This window comes from Ranitomeya imitator, chromosome 4 (genome assembly GCF_032444005.1).
Source record: "Ranitomeya imitator isolate aRanImi1 chromosome 4, aRanImi1.pri, whole genome shotgun sequence".
NCBI classification, from domain to species: Eukaryota; Metazoa; Chordata; class Amphibia; order Anura; family Dendrobatidae; genus Ranitomeya; species Ranitomeya imitator.
This window is the reverse complement of record NC_091285.1, coordinates 542,472,743-542,486,585: the sequence shown is the minus strand read 5'-3', so window position 1 is coordinate 542,486,585 and position 13,843 is coordinate 542,472,743.

Sequence of the window (13,843 nt, the reverse complement as noted above, 5' to 3'; positions counted from 1 at the left end):
AGAGGACAAGGAAGCGACTTGTCCCTGATCGTGAACATCCACAAGCGACGCACTGCTTTTACATTTACCAGTTTCAGAAGAGGAGGCAAAAGAGCTAGAGGCTGAGTCTGCAATGTAGGCCAAAACTTGCTGTTGCTGCTCCGGCTTTAAAAGCGGTTTTCCTACTCCCAGAAAAGAGAGCGTTCGAGGCCTTGTGTAGCCAGACGACGAACCTGGCTCCACAGCTCCAGACTTAGGTGGAATATTTTTTTTCCCACGACCACCTGATGCTCCACTACCACTACCACTACCATCATTACCAGCTGACAATGAATGCCGACGGCCACGACCTCTTGCACCAGACTTCCTCATTGTTTTAAAAACTTAACCAAAGTAACTTTATTTGTTGCTGTCAAACAACTTACACGGTGAGCTATAACTTCAGTATGATTTCAATATCCCTTTACAGGTTGGTGAGACCACAAGGAAAATCAGGCACAATGTTACACACTCTGTTTTCTGTGGCACCAAATCACAGAGATGCCACACACGCAGAACTGTCACTCAAGCACAAATGTCAATATTAATCTCCCACTGATTTTTTTTTTTTTTCAGGGAGACTTTAGAAACAAAATAAAAAAAAAAAAAGGCTTTCTATGGCCCACTGAGTGAGAGATGGCACACACAGGAGTCAGGAGTGGCACACAAGCCCAGAGGCCAATATTTTTCTCCCACCGATTGATGTAGTGATTTTTTCAGGTAGATTTTAGAACCCAAATCAAGCAAAAAAATAAATAGGCTTTCTATGGCCCACTGAGTGAGAGATGGCACACACAGGAGTCAGGAGTGGCACACAAGCCCAGAGGCCAATATTTTTCTCCCACCGATTGATGTAGTGATTTTTTCAGGTAGATTTTAGAACCCAAATAAAGCAAAAAAATAAATAGGCTTTCTATGGCCCACTGAGTGAGAGATTGTAAATATATATGTAAGGGGTGCACCCCTGCACAAATCAAAAAATAGGGTGCAAAACCTGGTCTGTAAAGTAATCTAAACAAAGCACAAAGAGAAAAAGACAAGACCAAAAAGATGGTATGCACACCCAAAAGGTACGTAAATCAATATATAAACTTTAATAACACCTCAAAAAACAACAAACACAGGATAAAACCATTTAAAATCGGCCTAAATATAGGACCAATAGGCCCCACCCCTATACAATGGTACAAAATATGGCATAGTAGAACAAAATACCAAAAACAATAGCATAAATGGCTAGATATAGCAACATATAATGTCCCTAATGTATGGTGTATAATATAACACAAAACTGACAGAATATATAGCTCAAGGGTCTAGCTGACCTGATGACACAGCTGAGAAGGGTAATGGTACACAATATACTTCAAATATAGTGAGATCCAGAAGATTACTTGCAAAGATGTGTACATATAAATGATACCATTCCAATATAGGACATGTGCACATATTGTTAATACCATACCAGTATAAATCATGGGGTACCCATGATAATACGCAGCCAGCAAAAAATATACCCCAGTGAAGTCAATCAGGGAGACATCTGATACTACCAAAAAAATGGAGAGGGTAGCGTCAGTGCAGGCAGCTCAAGTAAGTGACCCATAGTCAGTTGGGCGCAAGACCAAGTAGGGGGTGAGGCGGAAGCCCCACGCGTATCGCTGCGGGACGCAGCTTCGTCAGGGGAAGTGGATTGTCAGCCGTTCTGAGAGGTATATATACAGTTAAATAATTGTGGAGTGAATACGCACCGGTGTGCAGAGCCGGGTAGGGACGCCAGTCACAGCCGCCGCATGGTGGAGAACAGGAAGTGGCTATAGCCGGAAGTGTATATCGTTGTCATGGTGCCACTGCGCATGCGCAACGAATACACAAAGGGGGAGAGCATACCGCGCACGCGTCGCTGCACACACCGTAGTCAGGCGTAGAGACAGGCACAATAGCCGCCGCGCACACGGGAAGAAGTAATGACAGTCAAGTGTGATTTACATAGAGGGAGAACAAAACAGGTAGATAGACAAATACATAGGCTAGATCAAAGGAACAATAATGTATTAAGGCAGGGAACACCAGCAGGAATAATAAAGAACTTTGATACAGGCATAAGGTGTAAAATAGAAGTACCATGTCATTTGCCTCCTGAAAAATAACAGGATATACAGCCACAAAGGGCATGGCAATAGATGGTATAGTATTACAAGTACACCAATAATGGTGCCGATTGAAAAAAGTAAAAATAATCAAAAAAGGATAATAAAAAAGAGAGATCCAAGTACGGGAAAGCTATTGGTATAATTGTATTTAGTACATCCACAATATGTGAAAAAGGTGACAGACGTAGCTGCACCAAGGCATAAGGTACCAAGCTATAGCTCAGGACCTGATAGAAAGGGCCCGCTGCAGGTAAATAATAAACCAACCAATAGCCATATCCCAGGGCAAATAGATAATTAGCCACTAGGTCCAGGTACAATAGTTTTTATTGTTAAATAGATAATATGTGTATGGTGACTAAAAAGTCTATAATGTTCACAAAAAAAAAAAAAAAAAAACCTGTAAAAATGTGGACACAGAAAACCAATGAATTAAAGATATATACAGTACAGCGAAAAATTATTATATATACTGGAAATCTGGAATGGCCCAGAATGCCAGTACAAAGAAATGTAAACAATTCATCCTTGTCAAAGTCCATCTTCCACAGAAATCCAGGAAAAGAGTAATTGGATAGTAATGGTCCAGATGTAGACGTCCTGTAAGCCGATGTAGGCACTGAGGAAGTCATAATGTCCATCCGAAGTCAAGAAAGGTACACAAATCAGCCAAAGCTAGGAGTTTCCACTTGAAGGATGGAGGACAGAACTGGGTCTGCCTGCATGTTGATAATCAGTCTTATGCAAGGTCCATGTCCCACCAAGATCCAAAAAAGGGTATAATAGAGCTAGATAGGCTCAAATGTAGATGACGACCAATGGAAACCTCAAAAAGATGTAGTCCAATAATCAACGAAATAAATGGCACTAAGGTGCGTAGCATAACAGGAATTGGCCCTATAAGGATAAATAAATAAATGAGTGCCGTGGCATAGATATAGAGTACTCTTATTCGTAAGTATCGGCATAAACTATACAAGTCCAATGAGAACCAAAGAACTGGACCCCCGTCTCAGCCCAAGAACCCTGTAAATAAGAGCTCTTCATTTAGGCCCTGTGGTGCCATAGACCTAAGGTTGAAAATCCACCTGGATTCAATTCGAAGCAGTAGCTTATGTGGATTCCCACCCCTCCCCCCATATAGAACCTTCTGTAGGCCCACAACAATAGGGGTGGGGCCTATTGGTCCTATATTTAGGCCGATTTTAAATGGTTTTATCCTGTGTTTGTTGTTTTTTGAGGTGTTATTAAAGTTTATATATTGATTTACGTACCTTTTGGGTGTGCATACCATCTTTTTGGTCTTGTCTTTTTCTCTTTGTGCTTTGCACTGAGTGAGAGATGGCACACACAGGAGTCAGGAGTGGCACACAAGCCCAGAGGCCAATATTTATCTCCCACTGATTGATTTATTGATTTTTTCAGGTAGAATTTAGAACCCAAATCAAGCAAAAAAATAAATAGGCTTTCTATAGCCCACAATTTGAGAGAGAGAGATGGCACACCCAGGAGTCAAGACTGGCACACAAGCAGAAAGGGCAATATTAATCTCCCATTTTTTTTTTCAGGGAGACTTTAGAAAAAAATGAAATAAAATGATTTTTTCAGGAAGAATTTAGAAACCAAATAAAATAAAATGATTTTTTCAGGGACAATTTAGAAACCAAATAAAAAAAAAAAAAGGCTTTCTATGGCCCACTGAGTGAGAGATGGCACACACAGGAGTCAGGAGTGGCACACAAGCCCAGAGGCCAATATTTTTCTCCCACCGATTGATGTAGTGATTTTTTCAGGTAGATTTTAGAACCCAAATCAAGCAAAAAAATAAATAGGCTTTCTATGGCCCACTGAGTGAGAGATGGCACACACAGGAGTCAGGAGTGGCACACAAGCCCAGAGGCCAATATTTTTCTCCCACTGATTGATGTAGTGATTTTTTCAGGTAGAATTTAGAACCCAAATCAAGCAAAAAAATAAATAGGCTTTCTATGGCCCACTGAGTGAGAGATGGCACACACAGGAGTCAGGAGTGGCACACAAGCCCAGAGGCCAATATTTTTCTCCCACTGATTGATGTAGTGATTTTTTCAGGTAGAATTTAGAACTCAAATCAAGCAAAAAAATAAATAGGCTTTCTATGGCCCACTGAGTGAGAGATGGCACGCACAGGAGTCAGGAGTGGCACACAAGCCCAGAGGCCAATATTTTTCTCCCACCGATTGATGTAGTGATTTTTTCAGGTAGATTTTAGAACCCAAATCAAGCAAAAAAATAAATAGGCTTTCTATGGCCCACAATTTGAGAGAGAGAGAAAGAGATGGCACACCCAGGAGTCAAGACTGGCACACAAGCAAAAAGGGCAATATTAATCTCCCATTTTTTTTTTCAGGGAGACTTTAGAAACAAAATGAAATAAAATTATTTTTTCAGGAAGAATTTAGAAACCAAATAAAATAAAATGATTTTTTCAGGGACAATTTAGAAACCAAATAAAAAAAAAAAGGCTTTCTATGGCCCACTGAGTGAGAGATGGCACACACAGGAGTCAGGAGTGGCACACAAGCCCAGAGGCCAATATTTTTCTCCCACCGATTGATGTAGTGATTTTTTCAGGTAGATTTTAGAACCCAAATCAAGCAAAAAAATAAATAGGCTTTCTATGGCCCACTGAGTGAGAGATGGCACACACAGGAGTCAGGAGTGGCACACAAGCCCAGAGGCCAATATTTTTCTCCCACTGATTGATGTAGTGATTTTTTCAGGTAGAATTTAGAACCCAAATCAAGCAAAAAAATAAATAGGCTTTCTATGGCCCACTGAGTGAGAGATGGCACACACAGGAGTCAGGAGTGGCACACAAGCCCAGAGGCCAATATTTTTCTCCCACCGATTGATGTAGTGATTTTTTCAGGTAGATTTTAGAACCCAAATCAAGCAAAAAAATAAATAGGCTTTCTATGGCCCACTGAGTGAGAGATGGCACACACAGGAGTCAGGAGTGGCACACAAGCCCAGAGGCCAATATTTTTCTCCCACTGATTGATGTAGTGATTTTTTCAGGTAGAATTTAGAACCCAAATCAAGCAAAAAAATAAATAGGCTTTCTATGGCCCACTGAGTGAGAGATGGCACACACAGGAGTCAGGAGTGGCACACAAGCCCAGAGGCCAATATTTTTCTCCCACTGATTGATGTAGTGATTTTTTCAGGTAGAATTTAGAACTCAAATCAAGCAAAAAAATAAATAGGCTTTCTATGGCCCACTGAGTGAGAGATGGCACGCACAGGAGTCAGGAGTGGCACACAAGCCCAGAGGCCAATATTTTTCTCCCACCGATTGATGTAGTGATTTTTTCAGGTAGATTTTAGAACCCAAATCAAGCAAAAAAATAAATAGGCTTTCTATGGCCCACAATTTGAGAGAGAGAGAAAGAGATGGCACACCCAGGAGTCAAGACTGGCACACAAGCAAAAAGGGCAATATTAATCTCCCATTTTTTTTTTCAGGGAGACTTTAGAAACAAAATGAAATAAAATTATTTTTTCAGGAAGAATTTAGAAACCAAATAAAATAAAATGATTTTTTCAGGGACAATTTAGAAACCAAATAAAAAAAAAAAGGCTTTCTATGGCCCACTGAGTGAGAGATGGCACACACAGGAGTCAGGAGTGGCACACAAGCCCAGAGGCCAATATTTTTCTCCCACCGATTGATGTAGTGATTTTTTCAGGTAGATTTTAGAACCCAAATCAAGCAAAAAAATAAATAGGCTTTCTATGGCCCACTGAGTGAGAGATGGCACACACAGGAGTCAGGAGTGGCACACAAGCCCAGAGGCCAATATTTTTCTCCCACTGATTGATGTAGTGATTTTTTCAGGTAGAATTTAGAACCCAAATCAAGCAAAAAAATAAATAGGCTTTCTATGGCCCACTGAGTGAGAGATGGCACACACAGGAGTCAGGAGTGGCACACAAGCCCAGAGGCCAATATTTTTCTCCCACTGATTGATGTAGTGATTTTTTCAGGTAGAATTTAGAACTCAAATCAAGCAAAAAAATAAATAGGCTTTCTATGGCCCACTGAGTGAGAGATGGCACGCACAGGAGTCAGGAGTGGCACACAAGCCCAGAGGCCAATATTTTTCTCCCACCGATTGATGTAGTGATTTTTTCAGGTAGATTTTAGAACCCAAATCAAGCAAAAAAATAAATAGGCTTTCTATGGCCCACAATTTGAGAGAGAGAGAGAGAGATGGCACACCCAGGAGTCAAGACTGGCACACAAGCAGAAAGGGCAATATTAATCTCCCACTGTTTTTTTTTTTTTTTTCAGGGAGACTTTAGAAACAAAATGAAATAAAATGATTTTTTCAGGAAGAATTTAGAAACCAAATAAAATAAAATGATTTTTTCAGGGACAATTTAGAAACCAAATAAAAAAAAAAAGGCTTTCTATGGCCCACTGAGTGAGAGATGGCACACACAGGAGTCAGGAGTGGCACACAAGCCCAGAGGCCAATATTTTTCTCCCACTGATTGATGTAGTGATTTTTTCAGGTAGATTTTAGAACCCAAATCAAGCAAAAAAATAAATAGGCTTTCTATGGCCCACTGAGTGAGAGATGGCACACACAGGAGTCAGGAGTGGCACACAAGCCCAGAGGCCAATATTTTTCTCCCACTGATTGATGTTGTGATTTTTTCAGGTAGAATTTAGAACCCAAATCAAGCAAAAAAATAAATAGGCTTTTTATGGCCCACTGAGTGAGAGATGGCACACACAGGAGTCAGGAGTGGCACACAAGCCCAGAGGCCAATATTTTTCTCCCACCGATTGATGTAGTGATTTTTTCAGGTAGATTTTAGAACCCAAATCAAGCAAAAAAATAAATTGGCTTTCTATGGCCCACTGAGTGAGAGATGGCACACACAGGGATGGCACTCTAGCAGAAATGCCAATCTTAATCTCCCACCCAAAAAAAATAAAAACAGGGACTGTCCTACAATTACTATCTCCCTGCAGTAATCTCAGCCAGGTATGGCAGGCAGCAATAAGGAGTGGACTGATGCACAAATTAAATAAAAAGTGTGGACAAACAAAAAAGATAGCTGTGCAGAAAGGAAGGAACAAGAGGATTTGTGCTTTGAAAAAAGCAGTTGGTTTGCACAGCGGCGTACACACAGCAATGCAGCTATCAGGGAGCCTTCTAGGGCAGCCCAATGAGCTACAGCACTGAGAAAAAAAAAAATGTAGCTTCCACTGTCCCTGCACACCGAAGGTGGTGTTGGACAGTGGAAATCTCTACAGCACAAGCGGTTTGGTGGTTAATGGACCCTGCCTAACGCTATCCCTGCTTCTGACGAAGCGGCAGCAACCTCTCCCTAAGCTCAGATCAGCAGCAGTAAGATGGCGGTCGGCGGGAATGCCTCTTTATAGCCCCTGTGACGCCGCAGACAGCAAGCCAATCACTGCAATGCCCTTCTCTAAGATGGTGGGGACCAGGACCTATGTCATCACGCTGCCCACACTCTGCGTTCACCTTCATTGGCTGAGAAATGGCGCTTTTCGCGTCATTGAAACGCGACTTTGGCGCGAAAGTCGCGTACCGCATGGCCGACCCCGCACAGGGGTCGGATCGGGTTTCATGAAACCCGACTTTGCCAAAAGTCGGCGACTTTTGAAAATGAACGACCCGTTTCGCTCAACCCTAGCTCAGGGCACAAAAAACAACCCCTTAAACAGCCCCATCAATCAAAAATGTACAAAAAAAAACCCAATCTCCAGTCTATAAAAACTCCAAAACAATTCCGGAATTGAGCTTTTTTCGCAATTTCGTTCTGCTATTTTTTTCCTACTTCCCAGTTCATCACATGATAAAATAAACTGTGTCATTTCAAGAACAGCATGTCCCTAAAAAAGAAACACACCCTAATATTGACAATGAAAAAAAGTTAAAACTCTTGGAAGAAGGAGAGTGGAAGAAGGAGAGGAAGAAATGAAAACTCAAAAATGAAAATTGGTCAAGGAAGGAAGAGGTAATAGGGAACTTGTCATCAGATTTATGTTCCAAATCATGGGCAGCGTGAATCAGCTATGGGCTAGATATGTGCACATCGGAATATTTTCAGGTCCGACTGTGTTCCTACAAATTATCAGGCAGGATGAAAAGGATGACAGCTTCCCTTTAAAACTCAGTGATTTTCTGCCATGTCAGGAGAAAACATCATCACCAGGTACAAGGGTGGTTTACAATTTTTAAGGAAATTGCATATTTTATTTTCATATGCAGTATATAGTTTATTTAACTTTTTTATGAATGAAACACATATAAATGATTTTGAAGTCACATTTATATAACGTCATGTTGAAAAAAAACTTTTTTTTTCAACTTGTGATGTATATATTGAAGCTACTGAGGTTTTCTAACGAGTCACGTGACCACCGCTATCATAAAGCAGCACAACGTGTTCCTATGGACTGTTCATACTGTGTGATGCATGTCTGTGTGTTAGCTCCCAGCCTCATGGTAGGCTACTTTCACACTAGCGTCGGAATCTCCCCGTCGCAATGCGTCGGGCAGAGATTCCGATGCTAGCGTTTGACGCACTGCGCAACGGAGGCAGCGGATGCATTTTTCCGGCGCATCCGCTGCCCCATTGTGAGTTGCGGGGAGGTGGGGGCGGAGTTCCGGCCGCGCATGCGCGGTCGGAAAAAGCAGTCCGTCAGGAGCAAAAAACGTTACATGTAACGTTTTTTGCTCCTGGCGGTCCGCCACAACACGGCGCAACCATCGCATGACGGTTGCGACATGTGGCAAAGCGTCGCAATGCGTCGCTAATGTTAATCTATGGGGCAAAAACGCATCCTGCAAACAACTTTGCAGGATGCGTTTTTTGCCATAAACGACGCATTGCGACGTCTGGCCAAAAAACGCCAGTGTGAAAGTAGCCTTACAAAGTATATTCTGCTATCCTTTAATCCAGATTATAATAATATTTATTACTAGAAAATACGCATTTTGACAAAAATATTAATTTTGGATGCTTTATTTAATGCTATCTTATTAAATCTGACCAATGACTCTGAACTCTGTCACAGTAATTAGGATACATGTACGATAGGCCAGTTATTACTTCATTTTCCTAATAAAGCAGCTGAAAACAGAACCTGTATGATGTCTGAGCACCGGCCTCTTTATAGTGCATGGCATACCATACTGGCTTTTACAGCATGAGTGATCTGGATCCCAGAAACACACAGCATCGCCATCTACTGGCAATCAAAAATAAAAATGCAAAAGAAATTCCGTAGCAGCAACATGTGCAGTTAAGCTGTACAGTAGCAGACTGCTGAAATACTTATTTATAACCCAATTAGTGTAACCTCTTAAAGGGGACATGTCACAGGACAGAAATATTTGTTACATGCTATACAGCCACACACCAACACCTGGGCCTAGATATTCTCACACCTATCAAAAGTTAGATTTTCCTCTATCATTTAGCTGTCATTTTTTAAAAAAAACCTGTGCAAGCTAATTTTTCCCAATTTAAAGAAGCTTTTCAGTATAACATAATTACAGAGAGGAGGATGTGATTTCATTTATATTCCTACAATGTGAGTCCTAATTTCTGATCACTTGTATCTCGTGTATTTGAGCAACATGTACATATAAAAGCTTAGTGACGAATGCAAGTATAAGATAAGGACAAGGAACCTAAACTTTAAAGGTCACTTATTAACTTTATTATTTGCCCATAATTAAAGGGAAACTGTCACCAGGAATAACGCTATTAACCTGCAGATATGTGGTTAATCTGCAGGTTAAAAGCGTTATGATGCTGCCCTGCTCCTGCACGCAACTGCATGCAGCGGGAGAAAATGGTCTTTATTCTCCCTGCCAGCATTCGGTATTCAGTCTTATGGACAGTGCCAATTCAGTCACACTCTGAGTATACGGAGCGGCTGCTGTTACTGCATCCCTATCCCTGACTAACAGTCAGCTGCAATGTAGAACAAGTGTCAGTCAGGGCAGGGGTGCGGTTCAGCGACCGCTTTTTATGCTCAGAGCGGTGAATGGCAGGGAGAATAAAGATCATTTTCTCCCCGCTGCATTCGGTTGCGTGCACGAGGCGAGCAGCATGCTGTTAACCTGCAGATTAAGAGCATATTTGCAGGATAACAGCATTATTTCTGGTGACAGGTTCTCTTCAAAGCACGTCAAAGTTTAAAAAATTTTTTTAAAGTGTGTGCCGATATTAAAAACCTTTTATAATGGTCCCTGTTGTGAATTCTGTGGCAGAGCTCCCTCCTGTGGTCACAAGTGGTACTTCGGCTGATTCTCTCTGTGAGCTTCCGTTGGTGGAGGAGAGTGGTACTGCGGCTTCTGAGTTTCCTTCCTCAGGTGATGTGGTGAAGTCGTTAGGTGCTGCTCTATTTAACTCCACCTAGTGCTTTTATCCTGGCCTCCAGTCAATGTTCTAGTATTGGACCTGTTTCCTCCTGGATCGTTCCTGTGGCCTGCTGCTCTGCATAGCTAAGTTTCGCTTTTGCTATTTTGTTTGCTGTTTTTTCTGTCCAGCTTGCTTATTGTTTTTTCCTTGCTTGCTGGAAGCTCTGGGACGCAGAGGGTGTACCTCCGTGCCGTTAGTTCGGTACGGAGGGTCTTTTTGCCCCCTTTGCGTGGTTTTTTGTAGAGTTTTGTGTTGACCGCAAAGTTACCTTTCCTATCCTCGCTCTGTTCAGAAAGTCGGGCCTCGCTCCTCTGGTGACCCAGTTCAACAAGTTAGGATCATTATTTCTTTTTTACGTGGCGACCCTCAGGACTGGGCATTTTCTCTTGCGTCAGGAGATCCTGCATTAAGTAATATCGATGCGTTTTTCCTGGCGCTCGGATTGCTGTACGATGAACCTAATTCAGTGGATCAGGTAGAGAAAAATTTGCTGGCTCTGTGTCAGGGTCAGGATGAGATAGAGGTATATTGTCAGAAATTTAGAAAGTGGTCCGTACTCACTCAATGGAATGAAGGTGCGCTTGCAGCTATTTTCAGAAAGGGTCTCTCTGAAGCCCTTAAGGATGTCATGGTGGGATTTCCTATGCCTGCTGGTCTGAATGAGTCTATGTCTTTGGCCATTCAGATCGGTCGACGCTTGCGTGAGCGTAAATCTGTGCACCATTTGGCGGTATTATCTGAGCATAAACCTGAGCCTATGCAGTGCGATAGGACTTTGACCAGAGTTGAACGGCAAGAACACAGACGTCTGAATGGGCTGTGTTTCTACTGTGGTGATTCCACTCATGCTATCTCTGATTGTCCTAAGCGCACTAAGCGGTTCGCTAGGTCTGCCACCATTGGTACGGTACAGTCAAAATTTCTTTTGTCCGTTACCTTGATCTGCTCTTTGTCATCTTATTCTGTCATGGCATTTGTGGATTCAGGCGCTGCCCTGAATTTGATGGGCTTGGAGTATGCTAGGCGTTGTGTGTTTTTCTTGGAGCCCTTGCAGTGTCCTATTCCATTGAGAGGAATTGATGCTACGCCTTTGGCCAAGAATAAGCCTCAGTACTGGACCCAGCTGACCATGTGCATGGCTCCTGCACATCAGGAGGTTATTCGCTTTCTGGTGTTGCATAATCTGCATGATGTGGTCGTGTTGGGGTTGCCATGGCTACAAGTCCATAATCCAGTATTAGATTGGAAATCCATGTCTGTGTCCAGCTGGGGTTGTCAGGGGGTACATGGTGATGTCCCATTTCTGTCTATTTCGTCATCCACCCCTTCTGAGGTTCCAGAGTTCTTGTCTGATTACCGGGATGTATTTGATGAGCCCAAGTCCGATACCCTACCTCTGCATAGGGATTGTGATTGTGCTATCGATTTGATTCCTGGTAGTAAATTCCCAAAAGGTCGACTGTTTAATTTATCTGTGCCTGAGCACGCCGCTATGTGGAGTTATGTGAAGGAGTCCTTGGAGGGGCATATTTGCCCGTCATCGTCGCCATTAGGAGCAGGGTTCTTTTTTGTGGCCAAGAAGGATGGTTCGCTGAGACCTTGTATAGATTACCGCCTTCTAAATAAGATCACGGTTAAATTTCAGTACCCCTTGCCGTTGTTATCTGATTTGTTTGCTCGGATTAAGGGGGCTAGTTGGTTCACCAAGATAGATCTTCGTGGTGCGTATAATCTTGTGCGTATTAAGCGAGGCGATGAATGGAAAACTGCATTTAATACGCCCGAGGGCCATTTTGAGTATCTAGTAATGCCATTCGGACTTGCCAATGCTCCATCAGTGTTTCAGTCCTTTATGCATGACATCTTTCGAGAGTACCTGGATAAATTCCTGATTGTGTACTTGGATGACATTTTGATCTTCTCGGATGATTGGGAGTCTCATGTGAAGCAGGTCAGAACGGTGTTTCAGGTCCTGCGTGCTAATTCTTTGTTTGTGAAGGGATCAAAGTGTCTCTTTGGTGTTCAGAAGGTTTCAATTTTGGGGTTCATCTTTTCCCCTTCTACTATCGAGATGGACCCTGTTAAGGTCCAAGCCATCCATGATTGGACTCAGCCGACATCTCTGAAAAGTTTGCAAAAGTTCCTGGGCTTTGCTAATTTTTATCGTCGCTTCATCTGCAATTTTTCTAGTATTGCTAAACCATTGACCGATTTGACCAAGAAGGGTGCTGATGTGGTCAATTGGTCTTCTGCTGCTGTGGAAGCTTTTCAAGAGTTGAAGCGTCGTTTTTCTTCTGCCCCTGTGTTGTGTCAACCAGATGTTTCGCTTCCATTCCAGGTCGAGGTTGATGCTTCTGAGATTGGAGCAGGGGCTGTTTTGTCGCAGAGAAGTTCTGATTGCTCGGTGATGAAACCATGCGCCTTCTTTTCCAGGAAGTTTTCGCCTGCTGAGCGAAATTATGATGTTGGCAATCGAGAGTTGCTGGCCATGAAGTGGGCATTCGAGGAGTGGCGTCATTGGCTTGAAGGAGCTAAGCATCGCGTGGTGGTCTTGACTGATCATAAGAACTTGACTTATCTCGAGTCTGCCAAGCGGTTGAATCCTAGACAGGCTCGTTGGTCGCTGTTTTTTGCCCGTTTTGACTTTGTGATTTCGTACCTTCCGGGCTCTAAAAATGTGAAGGCGGATGCTCTGTCTAGGAGGTTTGTGCCTGACTCTCCGGGTTTATCTGAGCCGGCGGGTATTCTCAAAGAGGGAGTAATTGTGTCTGCCATCTCCCATGATTTGCGGCGGGTGCTGCAAAAATTTCAGGCTAATAAACCTGATCGTTGCCCAGCGGAGAAACTGTTTGTCCCTGATAGGTGGACGAATAAAGTTATCTCTGAGGTTCATTGTTCGGTGTTGGCTGGTCATCCTGGAATCTTTGGTACCAGAGAGTTAGTGGCTAGATCCTTTTGGTGGCCATCTCTGTCGCGGGATGTGCGTTCTTTTGTGCAGTCCTGTGGGATTTGTGCTTGGGCTAAGCCCTGCTGTTCTCGTGCCAGTGGGTTGCTTTTGCCCTTGCCGGTCCCGAAGAGGCCTTGGACACATATCTCTATGGATTTTATTTCAGATCTTCCCGTCTCTCAAAAGATGTCAGTCATTTGGGTGGTCTGTGATCGCTTCTCTAAGATGGTCCATTTGGTACCCTTGTCTAAATTACCTTCCTCCTCTG